At 39.8% G+C, this 6,753-nt stretch overlaps 1 pseudogene; it reads right to left on the reverse strand.

Annotated features, from left to right (window-relative positions):
* Positions 1 to 2,277: 2,277 nt before the first annotated feature.
* The window catches only part of LOC114008302 (60S ribosomal protein L6 pseudogene), a 12,851-nt pseudogene continuing 8,375 nt past the window's right edge, over positions 2,278 to 6,753 (reverse strand).

A 6,753-nucleotide genomic window follows, 5' to 3' on the forward strand; every position in this document is an offset into this window, starting at 1 on the left:
GGCACTGGACCCACACGGTCACCCATGTGGGATCCCCCTGCCTCAACCACCAGTCCACAAAGCCAGCCTTAGACAATTTAATTTTAAGGAAAATGCAAATTAAAAAAAAGATGTATATATATATATTTAAAATAGAATAAATGTTAGCAGCATATAGTATGTTCTTTCATGCCCTTTTCCATGTTATTACAATCATTTTTGCCAAATGTGTATTTTGTTGTTTTTGTTCATTTTTACAAATGGACCTTATATTATAGAAGGCTGTACTTTCTTCACAGAAATACACAAAGGGTAGTCATCTTAGACATATCAATATGTATGAATCTAATTCCCTTTCTTAAATATTTGCTTTATGGGACCAGCAGGTAGTGTTAAGGCACTAGACTCCCACATGGTCAACCTCGGTTTGATTACTGGACCTGATGGTTTTCTTTCTCATTCTTTCACTCTGTCTCTCTCTCTTTCTTTCTGTTTCTCTCTGGTCAAACTGAAGAACAATGATGCTACATAAAATTAAATACATAATTCTTTTTTAAAATTTGCTTTATGTTTCAAAGAATATAAGCACATGATTTTTTTTTCCTTTGGAGAGATTTTTGCTATAAGCCGTGTGCACTTGCCAGAAAGACAGAGAGAGATAGAGAGACAGAAAGCAAGAAATCACCCCCCACAGGGGATGGTCACACCACAATCCCTTCTCCTCCATTCTCCTCTCAGGATCTTGGGCATGCACACACATGTGCCTGGTGTGAGTTTATGCCACTGGGTCTGAGATTCGAACTGCGGTCAACTACATGGGAGTCCAGCGACATATCCATTATGCCAACTGCTGATCCCAGTACACGAATTTTAATAGTTATTAATGTTCTCTTTTTTAACCATTACTTATTATGCATTAATAAACATTCAAAAATACTGGTCAATTTATTTTTGTGGCATAGACTCTCCAAACTAGGATAGCTCAAAGGTTATGTGCATTATGAATTAATATGTATTGCCTGATTACTTTTTTTTTTTTGGCGAGGTTTTCGCTATAGGGCGCGTGCACTCGCCAGACAGACGGAGAGAGACATAGAGACAGAAAGCAAGAAATCACCCCCCAAGGGGGATGGTCACGCCGCAATCCCTTCTCCTCCGTTCTCCTCTCGGGATCTTGGGCACGCATGTACATGCGCCCAGCGTGAGTTTTAAGCCCCCAGGTCCGGGACGCGAACCGCGGTCGACTACATGGGAGTCCAGCGACATAGCCATTACACTAACTGCTGGTTCCCTTGCCTGATTACTTTTCAAAAAGTTGGGTAGTTCTTCACAGACCACTTGAGCAATGCATGAAATTCTCGCCTCCCCACTTCTGCAGAAGCATGGCTATTCTGCAGTTTACATTTTTATAAAGGCGTCTTCAATTATGTAAAGGACTTTGCAAATGAGATTAAACTGTTTTAGGTCATTTAGGCCATAGAACCAATATAAATGAAAGTAGCTTTTGACTTGGTGTAATTTTTATAGCAATTAAAGCTACTTATACATGGAATAGACTACTTTAATGAAAGGTCAGTTTATTGTTTCTGGAATCTATGCTTTGGAAATAACTTTTCTAAAAATAATGTCCAATATTTGCATAATAATTTCTCTTTTATGTAGCACATTCACATCTTTCAATTTCCATTCATCTTTGATCTTAGTTAATCTGTTATTCTATAGGTTTGCATTTTAAAAGCAATCTTATTTTAATTTATAAGAATATAATTGAATATTTATATTAATCTCAAATAAATTTTCTACTTTTCCCTCTATTTCAAATCCCTTCAGCACTTTGAAAGAAAAGCAGAATATTATGGAACACATCTTGTATCCAAAAGTATGTGGTATGATTAAGATATCCTAAATAGTTATTATTTACAAATCATTTACCAACGTAACATTCACTTTAAAATCTAAATGTTTAATTCAGACTTATTTGTAAATGTAATCGCTTTTTCTTAAGATGTATTTCTATGACACTAGCTAATGTCAGTGATGCTGGAACCAAACATTCACCCACTATGTATCCCTTCTTTCCGCTCCATAATTGCACTGTGACGTTAAGAACAAAGGAGAAGGCTTTGACAAGACTTAGCAGAGTAGTTTTAACTAACAGGACTTATTTTGGTAGAGGTTGCAGTTCTAACAAAGTATTCGTACAACAGTAAACACCGCAGAATCTGGCGGTTCTGTATTTTGGCAACAATGAGAATAGTACTGAATCTCAAGGACAGATGACTTGATATTTCCCAGATGTCACTGTTTAGTTGTGTCACTGTCCAGCCGCAGCCACTGATTAGAAAAAAGTCCTTCCGCCTCCTGAAGGAGCAGGGCCAGCACTGAAGGCAGTAGGGGAGATGTTGGCAAGGTATCGGAACAGGTGGCAGCAGCAGGTGTGATAGGCTAGAGATGACAAGGGCACGAGTGTGCTGTTGGCAAGCTGTCGGTAACCAGAGTTCAGGAACTACTGATAGAGAAATTGCAGAGATGGTGGCACGGGGATAGAGGAGCAGGGCAGAACAGACTGTCATAGCAGGATGACAGGTACCCCCTGAACAAACACAAACAGGGAACGTGATGAGAGTGGAAGTGGTGGCCTGCAGCCCCAAACTGGCTTGGGAAGATCACACCATGATGACAGGGAAGCCTGTGGTAATCCAGCAGACCTGAGAGTCACCCATAGCTCACATGCCAGAAGGCAGTTGATACACTCTAGCCGCCATGGAGAGAGGAAAACAAAGGGAACTAAACTGAGTGATATTTTATTTTCATTTATTGTTTATTCCCCCACAAAGGCACACTGATCCCAAATACTCTTAAGAACTCAACATTCTTACACTGGGAATCAGAGATGGAACATCTTGTTAGAGATCCAATTCTAGCTGCTCTTTAGCCATGTTAAGACCATAAATCAAGATGGTTAATTACAGATAATTGTAAAATACTTCTCTCATATGATTCAATTGAGTATATATTTACTGATGCCAGATTGTCGCATAAATTCTAAAACCTAGTGAGTCACTGAGGACTGCTGCTAAACTGTATCTGGATACGGCCTTGACACTATTGTAGCAACTCCATGTGAAGACGTTTTAATTCAATGTGATAGAATCCCATCAATATTTCATTATGTTCGCCTTGACAAATTGTCTCACGCAAGAAGATATTCCTCTAAGAGGACAGTATTCCAAGTATCAGTCCTACTCAGGGGAGTTGCAATGCAGCAGAGCTTAATTTCAGTATCTTACAATATATTATATTTTCTGATATACTTAATAATAATTTTTTGGGAGAGGATTTTGCTATAGGGTACGTGCGATCACCGAAAGAGAGAGACAGAGAGACAGAAAGCGAGAAATCACCCCAAGAAGGGATGGCCACACCGTAATCCCATTCTCCTCTAGGGATCTTGGGCACGTGCACACACGTGCCTGGCGTGAGTTTAAGTCACCGGGTTTGGGACTCGAACCGCGGTCGACTACGTGGGAGTCCAGCGATATAGCCATTACGCTAAGTGCTGGTCCCCATATACTTAATAATAATTTTAAAGGTAATGGTTTTAAAAATTTCCACTCATAGTAAAAATATTTTCTTTATTGTTTAGTCTGCACCAAGTACTATTCTTTTTTTTTTTTTTGAGATTTTCGCTATAGGGCGCGTGCGCTAGCCAGACAGACAGAGAGAGACATAGAGACAGAAAGCGAGAAATCACCCCCTGGGGGGATGGTCACGCCACAATCCCTTCTCCTCCATTCTCCTCTTGGGATCTTGGGCACGTGCACACACGTGCCTGGCGTGAGTTTAAGTCACCGGGTTTGGGACTCGAACCGCGGTCGACTACGTGGGAGTCCAGCGACATAGCCATTACGCTAACTGCTGGTTCCCCACCAAGTACTATTCTGAATGCTGGATACATGCTAATAAATGACAAGAACAACAACAACAACAAAAAAAAAACATGATCTTTATGGGACTTGCATTCCAATAGAGGAAGACAAGCAATAAATAAATAAACCACTAAAAAAATACTATCATTGTAAGCAAATGGATATATCAGAATGGAGAAGAGAATGATGCTTTTTTTTTATGATCAGTTATTTAGAAGGTTCTTGGCAAAAAATTTAGAGCACCAATTTGTGAGGATAAACTCCAAACATGGATTGCCGATAGCCCTGGAGCTGAGGAACAGCTTTGATTTTTTGGTAAAATTTGCAAGTCCACAGCTTTCTGATCAACCTTGCACTGCTCTGAAATCTCATATTTCTCCTCTGTGTTGAAGATCTCACCTTTCTGGTGTCTGGGATTTCACAGTTTCTTTTTTTCTGAAGTAAGCATCGGTAAGGTGCTTTGGGATTTTTACTTTGCTAGTATCAATTTTCGCGGAGGTGACGATGACCAATTTCTGGTGTGTTCTATGCAGTGGAACTTGACTGAGGACCAGTGATCCAGTTACAAGTAGCAAGCCACTACTCAGCTGCTTCAGGAAAACCACTCTCTTGCCTCTGTGGTATCCAATAAGAATGATCAGAATGGTCCCAGGAGAGATGCTTTCTCACCTGCTGACTGAAGGGTTTTTTTGTTTTTTGTTTTTGGTTTTGTTTTGTTTTGGTTTTGCCATGGCTCAACAGCTTTTGAGGCATCTTCAGTAGGATAATACCTAGGCATTTTGTGCAGTTTAACCACCCGGATACCATCATTCTTGTCTCTACCAACTGGTTTTGTGTCAGTCGCAAGAATCTTCCCCTTCTTTTTCTTTTTAATCTTGGATTTAGTGTCCGAGTATTTCCTCTTTACATGGCCTTCCTGGAATACACGGCAGACCGGGAGTATTTGCCAATGCCTGGGACTAGAACTGGGTTTTGGCTGCAATGGGGCTTTCCCTTCTTGGGCTTTTTAGCCTTGCCACAGGTATCAGCCTTCTTAGCTTCAGGTTTCTTCTCCTTAGTATCCTGCTTTGCAGTTTTTTCACCTGCCATCTTGTATAGTGGGAAAGAGGAGATGCTATTTTACAATGGGTGGCTGTCTCAGCAAATTGCCATTGGACAGAGACATGGAAAGTGAGAAATAACCTGTGCAGCCATGGAAAGGGAGAACATTCTGGAAAAAGTATGTTTTGTCCAAAACAAGAAGAAAAACAACAACAAAAATCAATGTGATTGAAAAAGGGAGAGAGAATGAGAGTGAAAGGGAAGGGAGATGCTTATGTGTGACCTTATACATGATGGCAGGGACTGTGAATTTTATTCTGAGAGATCATGAAAACTACTGAAGGGCTCTAAGCAAAATTGCATGGTCTGACTTAATTTTCAAAAGGATCACTCTGGTATTAGATGGAGGATAGACCGTAAGGGACCTAAAGGTCACAGCTGAAAGTACTATAAAGAGACTATTAAAATAACGCATTTCTGACATGCTGTGGCCTAGAGCAATGTATTGGATTGTTGGAAAAGTCATGACTTATTTTTTCTATGTTTTTCTATGCAAAAAATGCATCATGACTTTTTCAATAACCCAATATTTTCATTGGAAGGAACGGATATGGTTGGACATTGAATACATTTTGAAGACAGAGGAATTGGAACTGATTGATAGAAACAGGTAGAGTGCATGAATGAGGAAGCCTAGAAATTACTCCAAGTTTTCTGAACAGAGCAACTTGGCAGAATGAGTATGCCATTAACTTAGACAGGGATGGCTACTGGCAGAGTAGGTTTGGAAAAAAAAATCGGTAGTTCTGTTTTGACTATCAAAAATAACCACATGAAGGCATTGAAGAGATGTTGGTTGTAAAAGTCTGGAGTTAGGAAGAATTGGGTCCTAGCAATATAAATGCAGAAGCCATCAGGATATAGAAGAAATTTAAAGCTGTAAGATTAGATGAGGTCATCCAGAAAACTATTTTAGGTAGGAAACAGACATAAAGACTTCAAAGGTATGCTATGACTCAAATGAAAGCAAGAGACTGAAATTCCCTAACCTGTGAGATAAGAGAAAAACTGAGAAAAATGGCCAGAAAGCAAAAGAAGAAACTACTTTTCAAAGAAGGAAGTGATTTCATTTTAGTTATTATTATTATTATTATTATTTAATATTCTATAGGGCATATACACTCACCAGAGACAGAGAGAGAGAGAGAGGGAAAGTAAGAAAGCAAGCTGGGACTAAACCACAGTCGGCCATGTGAGCATCCAGCAAATTAACCAACACACCACATGCTGGCCCCTGAAGATGAGACCTTATAGTATGTTTACATGAGTTCCAGAATGATTAAGTGAGGGAAAACATCTTGATGATGTAAAAGAGAGCAGAGAGAATTGTTTGGGAGGATTCTGTGTGCAGGGCAGTTCCTCATCTTCAGCACTATTGACCTCCTGGGTTAGACAACGCTTTGTTATAGGGGCTTTCCTGAATACTATAGGATGTTTAGTGCATCCCTGGCCTCTACCCACTAGATGCCGGAAACACCTGCTCTCCCACACTTGAGCTGTATCAACCAAAAATGTCACTAAGCTTTGTCAAATGCTCCTTTGGGGGACAAAATTACTCCTGGTTGAGAATTACTTGTGGAAGTGTTGGTCTTAGGTAAAAAGTACAGAAAGTTCATCAAGCATAACCTGAAATAAGCCTGAATAAATGGCCCTGGATACAGGTAATCTTGAAGATGTGATAGTGGGAATATACGGAGTTACTTCTGATTGATTTATGTTTCATCTTACAGTGGAAAGGGAAAGA

This window comes from Tupaia chinensis, unplaced genomic scaffold (genome assembly GCF_000334495.1).
Source record: "Tupaia chinensis unplaced genomic scaffold, TupChi_1.0 Scaffold000318_1, whole genome shotgun sequence".
NCBI lineage: Eukaryota > Metazoa > Chordata > Mammalia > Scandentia > Tupaiidae > Tupaia > Tupaia belangeri.